This window comes from Liolophura sinensis, chromosome 12, assembly GCF_032854445.1.
Source record: "Liolophura sinensis isolate JHLJ2023 chromosome 12, CUHK_Ljap_v2, whole genome shotgun sequence".
Taxonomy (NCBI): domain Eukaryota; kingdom Metazoa; phylum Mollusca; class Polyplacophora; order Chitonida; family Chitonidae; genus Liolophura; species Liolophura sinensis.
Genome location: NC_088306.1, coordinates 5,521,244 through 5,536,993, shown reverse-complemented (window position 1 = coordinate 5,536,993; position 15,750 = coordinate 5,521,244).

The window sequence follows — 15,750 nt, the reverse complement described above, 5'->3', positions numbered from 1 at the left end:
ACATGTCATTACCCCTTTAGAGAAAAGAATCTTCTAACAGTCGGTAAAACGCCCATTGTGTAATACAAAGACAATCCCCAATCGTGCGCTCCTTAGTGAATAAATTATTGCCCACATGTTGTAAACAAAGATCACAAAGTAAAACGGAACAATAACGGAGAGAAATCAATGTCTTTTCTATGCCAACAATAATCTAAACATACAAACAAAGAACAAATATTAAAAAAGAAGGACAACCACCTTTGTTTGGCTGGACAACTAACTAGTGAAATCGACATTCCTCATGCCGCCTGACCCGTGTATAGAGAGGAACATTGTCTACACAGCCAGAACAAACGGTCTGATCAGTTTCTTTTGTAGCACAACAATCATATAGACAGACAATCTAAGAACAATAATCTAAGATCAAACACATCGTCAGCTTTGTCTGGATAAAAACAAGTGACTAGTGAAATCCACACTTCTCGTGACGCTCGACACGTGTATATAAATGGCCAGTTTTCCCTAAAGCCTTCAGAAACCATTTGACACTCTTCGAGAAGACCTCTTCCAACAATGTATAGCATTATTCCACTCGACTTTGTTCCTGGCCACAGCAACAGCCCAACTTCACTGCCAAGCAATGGTCAGTCTCTCAGGCAAGCAATCACCTTCCAGAAAGAACAAGATATCAAAGATTTGACAAAGCAGTACAAGCCAATCGTCTTCTCCACTGTTGACGTAAATACTTCTACAGAGACGTCGAAATTGAACAATGACAGCCACTTGATACATGCCGCACCTTACCAACAGGAACAGCTGAAAAGTAAAAGCAAACCAGCATTGCGGATAAAACCAAGATCCAGCCAAACTCTCAGGCGACTTGTGAGACTGTAGAACACACTCAAGTTGGCCAAACCCTAAAGCCCTTTACAGCTTTTAAACAACGCTTTATTTTTGTTGTCGGCTTGCTTTACATAGTGATGACTGAATAAAACCACATGTGAAACATGCATGTATACTATGTTGTCTTTTGTCACTTCCTTCCTTGCCTAATTATATTAAAATCAGGAACGTTACTCAAACGCAATTTAATGGATTCTAAACTACACTGCTCGTAGTTCAGTTGGAATAAAACTACCACTTGCATGGAATATTCCAAAGACCTTTGGATGAATCCATCCAAAAAAAAGTTTTTTTTTGGATTTGCCCTTTATTTTTACAAAGTTTCTTGAGAGTAAGTTCTTAGACGTTATGTTATGTTACATAATATATTTAATTATAAAAAACCTGCCGCCTTGCAGGTCAATTCATTATCTCCATAGAGAATATTGCGGATGAGTACAATGAGTGTTTCCGCCACAGCATATTAGACCAAATGGGTAACGGTCAAGAAAAACAATGGGCGGACAAACTGCAGGACCACCTTTCTAAATTGTTCACGCGTTCATATCGAAGGTTGCCGTTGTGTTAATCTACAAAGGTTCAGAAGCAAAATACCTATAGATTCCAAATGAATGTAAAAGTAAAAGAGAAATTTTCTACGCTACTTTGTTGCAGGAAAAAGTGTTTCGGGAAAAAATTTTTCCGAATACTAGTTTCATATGTAAAACTCCAGTAATGTGCATGTTTTCCATCCATTTGACCACAATCTTCTGTCTTACCTCGGATTTTGCCGCATCACAGACTGGGACATGTCAATATTCCCTCGGAGAAAAAACTCTTGTAACACTCAGTCAAACGCCCATTGTGTAATACTAGGACAATCCCCCCATCGTTAGCTCCTTAATGAATAAATTATTGGTCAAACGCTGTAACTAGAGATCGCAAAGAAAAACGGACAAATAACGGAGAAAAATCAATTTCTTTTCTATGCCAACAATGATCCAGACATACAAACAAAGAAAAAATATTAAAAAAGAGGGTCACCCACCTTTGTTTTAATGGACAACTGACTAGTGATATCGACATTCCTTATGCCGCCTGACCCGTGTATAGAGAGGAACATTGTCTACACAGCCAGAACAAACGGTCTGATCAATTTCTTATGTAGGCCAACAATTATCTAGACAGACATTCTAAAAACAATTACCTAAGAACAAACACATCGTCAGCTTTGTCTGGATAAAAACAACTGACTAGTGAAATCGACACTTCTCTTGACGGTCGACTCGTGTATATAAAAGGCCAGTTTTCCCTAAAGCCTTCAGAAACCATTTGACACTCTTCGACAACACCTCTTCCAACAATGTATAGCATTATTCCACTCGACGTTGTTCCTGGCCACAGTAACAGCCCAACTTCACTCCCAAGCAATGACCAGTCTCTCAAGCAAGCAATCACCTTCCAGAAAGAACAAGATATCAAAGAATTGACAAAGCAGTATAAGCCAATCGTTTTCTCCACAGTTGACGTCAACACTTCTGCCGAGAAGTCAAAATTGAGCAATGACAGCCACTTGATACATGCCACACCTTACCAACAGGAACTTCTAAAAAGTAAAAGCAAACCAGCATTGCGGATAAAACCAAGATCCAACCAAACTCTCAGGCGACTTGCGAGACTGTAGAACACACTCAAGTTGGCCAAACCCTAAAGCCCTTTACAGCTTTTGAACAACGCTTTGTTTGTGTTGTCGGCTTGCTTTACATAGTGATGACTGAATAAAACCACATGTGAAACATGCATATATAATATGTTGTCTTACGTCAGTTCTTTCGTTGCTAAATTATATTAAAATCAGGAACGTTACCCGAACGCAATTTAATGGATTCTAAACTACACTGCTCGTGGTTCAGCTCAAATAAAACTACCACTTGCATGGAATATTCCAAGGACCTTTGGATGAATCCATCCAAAATAAAGTTTGAAATTTTGCCTGCACAGGTCTCCGTGCCCTTCATTTTTACACAGTTTTAAAGGAGTAATTTGTTAGACGTTATGTTAGGGATACATATTATATTTAATTATTAAAAAAACCTTCCGCCTAGCAGGTCAATTCCTTATCTCCAAAGAGATTATTGCCGATGAAAACAGTCAGTGTTTCCGCCACAGCATGTTAGACCAAATGGGTAATGGTTAAGAAAATAAATGCGCGGACAAATTGCAGAACCGCCTTTCTAAATTGTTCACGCTTATATATCAGAGATTGCTGTTGTGTTAATTTGCAAAGGTTCAGAGGCAAAATACCTCTAGATTCCAAATGAATGTAATATTACAGTCCTGGAAAAAAGTTTGGAATACTGTTTTCACTGATGATAGCATTTACCAGAAACATACTTTTGTGCGCCTTACATTGAATGCACACATTTTTGTTTGGGTGGAAAATGTAGTGGATTATGTCCCCTTTCAGCTCATACACACCATTATTGCTTGTGTCACCTGAGCAAAATTACAGTTGGGACAAAGCATGACCATCCATTTCTCAGTGAAAAAGTCATGTACGCAGACATGATTATAATTTAACCTTGTAACTCTTATAAAAGCTCGGTTAAGGCATGCCAGTGCTCCAGAGTGTTTCCAACAATACTGCTGTGATCACGAGACGTCAACTGAGTGCTGCAGTCTGCAACCGTATCGTTGGTATGAGCCTGGGTGGAGCAAAACAGAAGGACATTGCAGCAGCTCTTAGTGTCACTCAGGGAGCCGTCTCCAAAAACTTTAAGCGACACCGACAGACGGGTGTGCCGACGCCTAGACCGAGGTCTGGTCGGCCAGGAAAGACCACCGAGAGAGAGGACCGGTATCTGGTGAGACTTTGCCGCAATGGCCGTGCGAAGAGTTCCAACCAGATACGCGCTGACTGGATGAGATTTACCAATACTCCTGTGTCAAGCCGCTTAGTGCGATCCAGACTGTTGACTGCTGGGTATTTGGTAAGGAGGCCTAAGAGGAAGCCTTTACTACAGCGTCGACACCGCCAGGCACGCTTATCCTGGGCGCGGGAACACCTGAACTGGCAGGTGGGACACTGGCAACACGTGATATTTAGTGATGAGTCTCGTTTTGTCGTCTACCGGGAAGATGGCCGTGTGATCGTGCGTCGTCAGGCTCACGAGGCTCTGAACGAAGATTACATCATGCCCAGAGTCCAAGGCGGGGGCGGTGGGGTCACCGTCTGGGGTGCTTTTCATAGCACTGGTAAATGCGACCTGCACGCCTTGGATGGACACATGAACCAGCACCGATATCAACGGATTCTGGAAACGATAATGCTCCCATTTGCTCGGCAACAATTTAGGGCAAACTTTGTGTATGAGGACGACAACGCCACGCCGCACCGGACCGAACTGATACGGAATTTTCTGGAACAGAAGGGTGTTGAGCACATGCAGTGGCCAGCCATTTCACCGGATATGAACCCAATTGAGAACTTGTGGGCGGAAGTTTCCCGAGGGTTGAATAACCTGGATGAAGCCCCAACGAACGTGGCTGAACTAACTCGTGCTGTGCTCACTTGCTGGAGAGATATACCGGAAGAAACTTTGACTTCCTTAGTTGCCAGTATGCCAAGACGTGTGCGCGCATTGTACAATGCGAAGGGTGGGCACACAAAGTACTAAATTAATTTTCTGTATTGTTAGTGTTTTGCATATTTAACTTACCAAGTATTGTAGACATATTTCCAATTGAATAAAAGTTAAAGCTCGTAATAAAATACATGGGTTTCACTGAATTTCTGCACTTGTTTGGGGCGCTTTCAGAATATCGTAAAAAACTCGTCTCCTATAACATTTAGAAATGTTTTGGTTTGAGGAAACTATTGATAATGCATCATAGAGACTAGTCCAAGTGAAACCAATCGACAGAATATTGACCTGAACGCAACGAACCACGCTCTTCGTGAAGATGGTGTGAAATTCACCAATATTCCAAACTTTTTTCAAGGACTGTATAAGAGAAATCTTCTATGCTACTTTGTTGCAAGAAAAGGTGTTTCGGGAAAAAGTGTTTTGCAAATATTAGTTTCGCATGTAAAACTCCAGTAATGTGCATGTTTTTCCATCCAGTTGACCACAATCTTCAGTCTTACTACGGATTTTGCTTCATCATAGACCGGAACATGTCAATATTCCCTTGGAGAAAAAACTCTTGAAACGGTCGGTCAAACGCCCAATGTGTAATACAAGGACAATCCCCAATTGTTACCTCCCTAATAAATGAATTATTGCCCACCCGTTGTAACGAGAGATCGCACAGAAAAACGGAACAATAACGGAGAGAAATCAATTTCATTTGTATGCCAACAATGGTCGACATACAAACGAAAGACAAGTATTAAATAAGAAGGCCAACCACCTTACTAGTGAAATCAACATTCCACATGCCGAATGACCTATGTATATAAAGGAACATTGTGCAGACAGCCAGAACAAACGGTCTGATCAATTTCTTTTGTAGCACAACAATCATATAGACAGACATTTTAAGAACAATTATAAGAACAACCACATCGTCAGCTTTGTCTGGATAAGAACAACTCACCAGTGAAATCGACACGTCTCGTCACGCTCGGTTCGTGTATATAAGAGCCAGTTTTCCCTAAAGCCTTCACAAACCATTTGACACTCTTCAAGAAGACATCTTCCAACCATGTATAGCATTATTCAACTTAACTTTGTTCCTGGCCACAGCAACAGCTCAACTTCACTCCCAAGCAATAGCCAGTCTCTCAAGCAAGCAACCACCTTCCTGAAAGAACAAGATGTCAAAGATTTGACAAAGCAGTATAAGCCAATCGTTTTCTCCACAGTTGACGTAAACACTTCTGCCGAGACGTCAAAATTGAGCAATGACAGCCACTTGATACATGCCACACCTTACCAACAAAAACAGCTGAAAAGTAAAAGCAAACCAGCATTGAGGATAAAACCAAGACCCAGCCAAACTCTCAGGCGACTTGCCAGACTGTAGAACACACTCAAGATGGCCAAACTCTAAAGCTCTTTACAGCTTTTGAACAACGCTTTGTTTTTGTTGTCGGCTTCCTTCACATAGTGATAACTGAATAAAATCACATCTAAAACATGCATATATAATATGACGTCTTTTGTCAGTTCCTTCCTTGCTTAATTATATTAAAATCAGGAATGTTACTTGAAAGCAATTTAATGGGATGTACACTGCTCGTGGTTCAGCTCAAATAAAACTGCCACTTGATTAGAACATTCCAAGAAGCTTTAGATGAATCCATCCAAAATAAAGTTGGAGTTTTTGCCTGCACAGATCTCCGTGTGCATCATTTTTACACAGTTTTAATGGAGTAATTTGTTAGACGTTACATTAGGGATACATATTATATTTATATATTAAAAAAACATTCCGCCTAGAAGGTCAATTCATTATTTCCATAGAGAATATTGCGGATGAAAACAATCAGTGTTTCCGCCACAGCATTTTAGACCAAATGGGTAACGGTCAAGAAAATCAATGCGCAGACAAATTGCAGGACGACCTTTCTAAATTTTTCAGGCTTATATATCAGAGATTGCTGTTGTGTTAATTTGCAAAGGTTCAAAAGCAAAATACCTCTAGATTCCAAATCAATGTAATATTATAAGAGAAATCTTCTATTCTACTTGGTTGCAGGAAAAGGTGTTTCGGGAAAAAGTGTTTTGCAAATATTAGTTTCGCATGTAAAACTCCAGTAATGTGCATGATTTCCATCCAGCTGACCACAATCTTGAGTCTTACTTCGGATTTTGCCGCATCATAGACCGGAACATGTCAAGGTTCCCTTGGAGAAAAAACTCTTGAAACGGTCAGTCAAACGCCCATTGTGTAATACAAGGACAATCCCCCGTAGCTAGCTCTGTAATGAATGAATTATTACCCAACTGTTGTAACGAGAGATCGCACAGAAAAACGCAACAATAACGGAGAGAAATCAATTTTTTGTATGCCAACATTGGTCAAGACATACAAACAAAGAACAAATATTAAATAAGAAGATCAACCACCTTACTAGTGAAATCGACATTGCTCATGCCGTCTGACCCGTGAACATAAATGAACATTGTGTAGACAGCCAGAACAAACAGTCTGATCAATTCCTTTTGTAGCACAACAATCATATAGACAGACATTTTAAGAACAATTATAAGAAAAAACACATCGTCAGCTTTGTCTGGATAAGAACAACTGACGAGTGAAATCGACACTTCTCGTCACGCTCTATTCGTGTATATAAGAGCCAAGATTTCCCTAAAGCCTTCAGAATCCATTTGACACTCTTCAAGAAGACCTCTTCCAACCATGTATAGCGTTGTACAACTCAACTATGTTCCTGGCCACAGCAACAGCCCAACTTCACTGCCAAGTAATGGCCAGTTTCTAAGGCAACCAATCACCTTCCAGAAAGAACAAGATATCAAAGATTTGACAAAGCAGTATTAGCCAATCGTTTTCTCCACAGTTGACGTAAACACTTCTGCCGAGAAGTCAAAATTGAGCAATGACAGCCACTTGATACATGCCACACCTTACCAACAGGAACAGCTGAAAAGTAAAAGCAAACCAGCATTGCGGATAAAACCAATATCCAGCCAAACTCTCAGGCGACTTGCCAGACTGTAGAACACACTCAAGTTGGCCAAACCCTAAAGCTCTTTACAGCTTTTGAACAACGCTTTGTTTTTGTTGTCGGCTTGCTTTACAGCTAGTGATGACTTAATAAAACCAAATGTGAAACATGCATAAATAATATGTTGTCTTTTGTCACTTCCTTCCTTGCTTAATTATGTTAAAATCAGGAAAGTTACTTGAACGCAATTAAATCGATTGTATAATACACTGCTCGTGGTTTAAGTTCTAATAAAACTGCCACTTGCATAGAATATTCCAAGTCCCTTTATGTAAGTCCATCTAAAATAAAGTTAGAAGTTTTGCCTGCACAGGTCTCCGTGCGCTTCATTTTTACAAAGTTGCATGAGAGTAAATTCTTACACGTTATGTTGGGGATACAAAATGTATTTAATTATAAAAAACCTTCCGCCTAGCAGGTCAATTCCTTATCTACATAGAGAATATTGCGGATGAATACAATCAGTGTTTCCGCCGCAGCATATTAGACCAAATGGGTAACGGTCAAGAAACACAATGCGCGGACAGACTGCAGGACCACCTTTCTAAGTTGTTCACGCTTTTATATCAAATGTTAGTGTTGTGTTAATCTGCAAAGGTTCAGAGGCAAAATACCTCTAGATTTCAAATGAATGTAAAATTATCAGAGAAATCTTCTATGCTACTTTGTTGCAGGAAAAAGTGTTTCGGGAAAAAATGTTTTCCGAATACTATATTCATATGTAAAACTCCAGTAATGTGCATGTTTTTCATCCAGTTGACCACAATCTTCAGTCTTACTACGGATTTTGCCGCATCACAGACTGGGACATGTCAATATTCCCTTGGAAAAAAAACTCTTGTAACACTCAGTCAAACGCCCATTGTGTAATACAAGGACAATCCCCCCATCGTTAGCTCCTTAATGAATAAATTATTGGTCAAACGTTGTAACGAGAGATCGCAGGGAAAAACGGAAAAATAACGGAGAGAAATCAATTTCTTTTCTATGCCAACAATGGTCTAGACATACAAACAAAGAACAAATACTAATTGAGAAATAAAACCACATTTTGTTTTAATGGACAACTGACTAGTGAAATCGACATTCCTCATGCCGCCTGATCCGTGTACATAAGGGAACATTGTCTAGACAGCCAGAACAAACGGTCTGATCAATTTCTTTTGTAGGCCAACAATTATCTAGACAGACATTCTAAGAACAATTATCTAAGAACAAACACATCGTCAGTATTGTATGGATAAAAACAAGTGACTAGTGAAATCGACACTTCTCGTGACGCTCGACTTGTGTATATAAAAGGCCAGTTATCCCTAAAGCCTTCAGGAACCATTTGACACTCTTCAAGAAGACCTCTTCCAACCAAGTACAGCCTTATTCAACTCAACTTTGTTCCTGACCACAGCAACAGCCCAACTTCACTCCCAAGCAATGGTCAGTCTCTCAGGCAACCAATCACTTTCCAGAAAGAACAAGATATCAAAGATTTGACAAAGCAGTATAAGCCAATCGTCTTCTCCACAGTTGATGTAAACACATCTGCCGAGACGTCAAAATTGAACAATGACAGCCACTTGATACATGCCACACCTTACCAACAGGATCAGCTGAAAAGTAAAAGCAAGCCAGCATTGCGGATAAAACCAATATCCAGCCAAGTTCTCAGGCGACTTGCCAGACTGTAGAATACACTCAAGTTGGCCAAACCCTAAAGCTCTTTACAGCTTTTGAACAACGCTTTGTTTTTGTTGTCGGCTTGCTTTACAGCTAGTGATGACTTAATAAAACCACATGTGAAACATGCATATATAATATGTTGTCTTTTGTCACTTCCTTCCTTGCTTAATTATGTTAAAATCAGGAAAGATACTTGAACGCAATTAAATCGATTGTATAATACACTGCTCGTGGTTCAGCTCAAATAAAACTGCCACTTGCATAGAATATTCCAAGTACCTTTAGGCGAATCCATCCAAAATAAATATGGAAGTTTTGCCTGCACAGGTCTAAGTGCGCTTCGTTTTCACAAAGTTTAAAAGGAGTAAGTTCTTAGATGTGATGTTGGGGATACATATTATATTTATATATTAAAAAACCTTCCGCCTAGCAGGTCAATTCCTTATCTCCATAGAGAATATTGCGGATGAAAACAATCAGTGTTTCCGCCGCAGCATATTAGACCAAATGAGGACGGGTCAAGAAAAAAAAATGCGCAGACAAATTGCAGGACCGCCTTTTTAAATTGTTCACAATTTTATAACAAAGGTTGTTGTTGTATTAATCTGCAAAGGTTCAGGAGCAAAATCAATCTAGATTCCAAAGGAATGTAATATTATAAGAGAAATTTTCTATTCTACCTTGTTGCAGGAAGAGGTGTTTTGAAAAAAAGTGTTTTGTGAATACTAGTTTTCTATATAAAACTCCAGAAATGTGCATGTTTTCCATCCAGTCGACCACATTCTTCAGTCTTACTTCGGATTTTGCCGCATCACAGACCGGGACATGTCAGTATCCCTTTGGACACAAAACTCTAGTAACAATCGGTCAAACGCCCATTGTGTAATACAAAAGCAATATTTTTTCTTCCGCTCCTTACTGAATAAATTATTGCCCAACTGTTGTAAGTAGTTATCGAAAAGAAGAACGGAACAATAACGGAGAGAAATCATTTTTTTTCTATGACAACACTGGCCGAGACATACAAACAAAGAACAAATATTAAATAATAAGGACAACCACCTTTGTTTGGCTGGACAACTGACTAGTGAAATCGACATTCCCCATGCTGCCTGACTCGTGTATATAAAGGAACATTGTCTAGACAGCCAGAACAAACGGTCTGATCAGTTTGTTTTGTAGGCCAATAATTATATAGACAGACATTCTAAGAACAATAATCTAAGATCAAACACATCGTCAGCTTTGTCTGGATAAAAACAACTGACTAGTGAAATCGACACATCTCGAGACGCTCGATTCGTGTATCCAAAAGGCCAGTTTTCCCTAAAGCCTTCAGAAACCATTTGACTCTCTTCGAGAAGACCTCTTCCAACCATGTATAGTATTATTCCATCCGACTTTGTTCCTGGCCACAGTAACAACCAAACTTCACTCCCAAGCAATGGCCAGTCTCTCAGGCAATCAATCACTTTCCAGAGAGAACAAGTTATCAAAGATTTGACAAAACAGTATAAGCCAATCGTTTTCTACACAGTTGACGTAAACACTTCTGCCGAGACGTCAAAATTGAGAAATGACAGCCACTTGATACATGCCACACCTTACCAACAGGAACAGGTGAAAAGTAAAAGCAAACCAGCATTGAGGATAAAACCAAGATCCAGCCAAACTCTCAGGCGACTTGCCAGACTGTAGAACACACTCAAGTTGGCCAAACTCTAAAGATCTTTACAGCTTTTGAACAACGCTTTGTTTTTGTTGTCGGCTTGCTTTACATAGTGATGACTGAATAAAACCACATGTGAAACATGCATGTATACTATGTTGTCTTTTGTCAGTTCCTTCCTTGCTTAATTATATTAAAATCAGAAAAGATACATTAAAGCAATTTAATGGGATGTACACTGCTCGTGGTTCAGCTCAAATATAACTGCCACTTGCGTAGAACATTCTAAAGAGCTTTAGATGAATCCATCCAGAATAAAGTTGGAATTTGCCTGCACAGGTCTCTGTGCGATTCACTTTTACATAGTTTTAAAGGAGTAATTTGTTAGACGTTATGTTGGGGATAAATATTATATTTAATTATTAAGAAAACCTTCCGCCTAGCTAGTCAATTCCTTACAGTCAGTGTTTCCGCCGCAGCATGTTAGACCAATTCGGTAACGGTGAAGAAAATCAATGCGCAGACAAATTGCAAGACCGCCTTTCTAAATTGTTCACTCTTATATATCAGAGGTTGCTGTTGTGTTAATCTGCAAAGGTTTAGAAGCAAAATACCTCTAGATTCCAAATGAATGTAATATTATAAGAGAAATCTTCTATGATACTTTGTTGCAAGAAAAGGTGTTTCGGGAAAAAGTGTTTTGCAAATTTTAGTTTCGTATGCAAAAGTCCAGAAATGTGCATGTTTTCCATCCAGTTGACAACATTCGTTAGTTTTACTACGGAATTTGCCGCATCACAGACCGGAACATGTCAGTATTCCATTGGAAAACATTCTCTTGTAACAGTCGGTTTAGTGCCTGTTGTGTCATACAAAGACAATCTTCAATCGTTAGCTCTTTAATGAATGAATTATTGCCCAACTGTTGTACCGAGAGATCGCAAAGTAAAACGGAACAATAACGGAGAGAAATCAATTTTTTTGTGTGCCATCAACCGTCAAGACATACAAACCAAGGACAAATATAAAATAAGAAGGACAACCACCTTACTAGTGAAATCAACATTCCTCATGCCGCCTGACCCGTGTATATAAAGGAACATTGTCTACACAGCCAGAACAAACGGTCTGGTCAATTTCTTTTGTAGCACAACAATCATATCAACAGATATTCTAAGAACAATAATATAAGATCAAACACATCGTCAGCTTTGTCTGGATAAAAACAAATGACGAGTAAAATCGACACTTCTCGTGATGCTCGACTCGTGTAAATAAAAGGCCAGTTTTCTCTAGAATCCTCAGAAACCATTTGACACTCTTCAAGAAGACCTCTTCCAACCATGTATAGCATTCTTCCATCCGACTTTGTTCCTGACCACAGTAACAGCCCAACTTCACTCCCAAGCAATGACCAGTCTCTCAGGCAAGCAACCACCTTCCAGAAAGAACAAGATATCAAAGATTTGACAACCAGTGTAAGCCAATCGTCTTCTCCACAGTTGACGTAAACACTTCTGCCGAGACGTCGAAATTGAACAATGACAGCGACTTGATACATGCCACACCTTACCAACAAAAACAGCTGAAAAGTAAAAGCAAGCCAGCATTGTGGATAAACCCAACATCCAGCTAAACTCTCAGGCGACTTGCGAGACTGTAGAACACACTCAAGTTGGCCAAACTCTAAAGCTCTTTACAGCTTTTGAACAACGCTTTGTTTTTGTTGTCGGCTTTCTTTACATAGTGATGACTGAATAAAATCACATCTAAAAAATGCATATATACTATGTTGTCTTTTGTCAGTTCCTTCCTTGCTTAATTATATTAAAATCAGGAAAGTTACTTGAACGCAATTTAATCGGTTGTATACTACACTGCTCGCGGTTCAGTTCAAATAAAACTGCCACTTGCATAGAATATTCCAAGGACCTTTAGGTGAATCCATCCAATATAAAGTTGGAAGTTTTCCCTGCACAGGTCTCCATGCGCTTTATTTTTACAAAGTTTCATGAGAGTAAGTTCTTAGACGTTATGTTGGGGATACATAATATATTTAATTATAAAAAACCTTCCGCCTAGCAGGTCAATTCCTTATCTCCATAGAGAATATTGCGCAAAAAAATAGCCAGTCTTTCCACCGCATTAAATTAAACCAAATGATTATGGGTCAAGAAAAAAAAAATCCGCAGACAAATTGCAGGACCGCCTTTCTAAGTTGTTCACACTTTTATAACAAAGGTTGTTGTTTTGTCAATGTGCAAAGGTTCAGAAGCAAAATACCCCTAGATTTCAAAGGAATGTAATATTATAAGAGAAAGTTTCTATTCTACCTTGTTGCAGAAAAAGGAGTTTTGGAAAAAAGTGTTTTGTGAATACTAGTTTCATATGTAAAACTCAAGTAATGTGCATGTTTTCCATTCAGTTGACCACAATCTTCAGTCTTACTTCGGATTTTGCCGCATTACAGACCGGGACATGTCATTATCCCTTCGGAGAAAAAAATCTTCTAACAGTCTGTCAAACGCTCATTGTGTAATACAAAGACAATCCTCCATCGTCAGCTCTTTAATGAATGAATTATTGCTCACCTGTTGTAACGAGAGATCGCAAAGAAAAACAGAACAAAAACGGAGAGAAATCAATGTCTTTTCTATGACAACAATGGCCTAGACATACAAACAAAGAACAAATATTAAATAAGAAGGACAACCACCTTTGTTTGGCTGGACAACTGACCAGTGAAATCGACATTCTCCATGCCGCCTGACTCGTGTATATAAAGGAACAATGTCTAGACAGCCAGAACAAACGGTCTGATCAGTTTCTTTTGTAGGCCAACAATCATATAGACTGACATTCTGAAAACAAATATCTAAAAAAAAACAAACACATCGTCAGCTTTGTCTGGCTAAACGACTGACAAGTGAAATCGACACTTCTCGTGACGCTCGACTCGTGTATATAAAAGGCCAGTTTCCTCTAAAGTCCTCAGAAACCATTTTAAATTTCTCAAGAAGGCCTCTTTCAACCATGTATAGCATTATCCCACTGGGCTTTGTTTCTGGCGACAGTAACAACCAAACTTCACTCCCAAGCAATGACCTGGCTTTTTGGCAAGCCACCACCTTCCAGAAAGAACAAGGTATCAAAGAGTTGACAAAGCAGTATCAGCCAATCGTCTTCTCCACAGTTGACGTAAACAACTCCGCCGAGACGTCCAAAATTGAGGAATGACAGCCACTTGATACATGCCACACCTTACCAACAGGAACAGCTGAAAAGTAAAAGCAAACCAACGCTGCGGATAAAACCAATATCCAGCCAAACTCTCAAGCGACTTGCGAGACTGTGGAACACACTCACGTTGGCCAAACTTTAAAGCTCTTTACAGCTTTTGAACAAGGCTTTCTTTTTGTTGTCGGCTTGCTTTACATAGTGATGACTGAATAAAACCACATCTGAAACATGCATCTATAATATGTTGTCTTACGTCAGTTCTTTCGTTCTGTTAATTCTGTTAAAATCAGGAAAGTTACTTGAAGGCAATTTAATGGATTGTACACTCCTCGTGGTTCAGTTCACATAAAACTACCACGTGTATAGAATATTCCAAGGACCTTTAGATGAATCCATCCAAAATAAAGTTGGAAGTTTTGCCTGCACAGGTCTCCGTGCGCTTAATTTTTTTTACATAGTTTTAAAGGAGTAAGTTGTTAGACATTATGTTGGGGATACATATTATATTTAATTATTAAAAAAAACCTTCCGCCTAGCAGATCAATTCCTTATCTCCACAGAGAATATTGCGCATAAAAACAGTCAGTGTTTCCGCCACGGCATGTTACACCAAATGGGTAACGGTCAAAAAAATAAATGCGCCGACAAATTGCGGGACCACCTTTCTAAATTGTTCACGCTTTCATATCAGAGGTTGCTGTTGTGTTAATCTGCAAGAGTTTCAAAAGCCAAATACCTCTGGATTTCAAATCAATGTATCATTATAAGAGAAATCTTCTATGCTACTTTGTTGCAAGAAAAGGTGTTTCGGGAAAAAGTGTTTTGCAAATATTAGTTTTACATGTAAAACTCCAGTAATGTGCATGTTTTTCCATCCAGTTGAAAACATTCTTCAGTCTTACTTCGGATTTTGCCGCATCATAGACCGGAACATGTCAATATTCCCTTTGGAGAAAAAACTCTTGTAACGGTCGGTCAAACGCCCATTGTGCAATGCAAGGACAATCCCCAATTGTTACCTCCCTAATAAATGAATTATTGCCCACCCCTTGTAACGAGAGATCGCAAAGAAAAACGGAACAATAACGGAGAGAAATTAATTTTTTTTTATTCCAACAATGGTCAAGACATACAAACGAAAGACAAATTTTAAATAAGAAGGACAACCACCTTACTAGTGAAATCGACATTCCTCATGCCGCCTGACCCGTGTACATAAAGGAGCATTGTGTACACAGCCAGAACAAACGGTCTGATCAATTTCTTTTGTAGCACAACAATCATATAGACAGACATTTTAAGAACAATTATAAGAACAACCACATCGTCAGCTTTGTCTGGATAAGAACAACTCACTAGTGAAATCGACACGTCTCGTGACGCTCGATTCGTGTATATAAATGGCCAGTTTTCCCTAAAGCCTTCAGAAACCATTTGACACTCTTCAAGAAGACCTCTTCCAACCATGCATAGCATTATTCAATTGAACTTTGTTCCTGGCCACAGTAACAGCCCAACTTCACTGCCAAGCAATGGCCAGTCTCTCATGCAAGCAACCACCTTCCAGAAACAAAAAGATATCAAAGATTTGACAAAGCAGCAT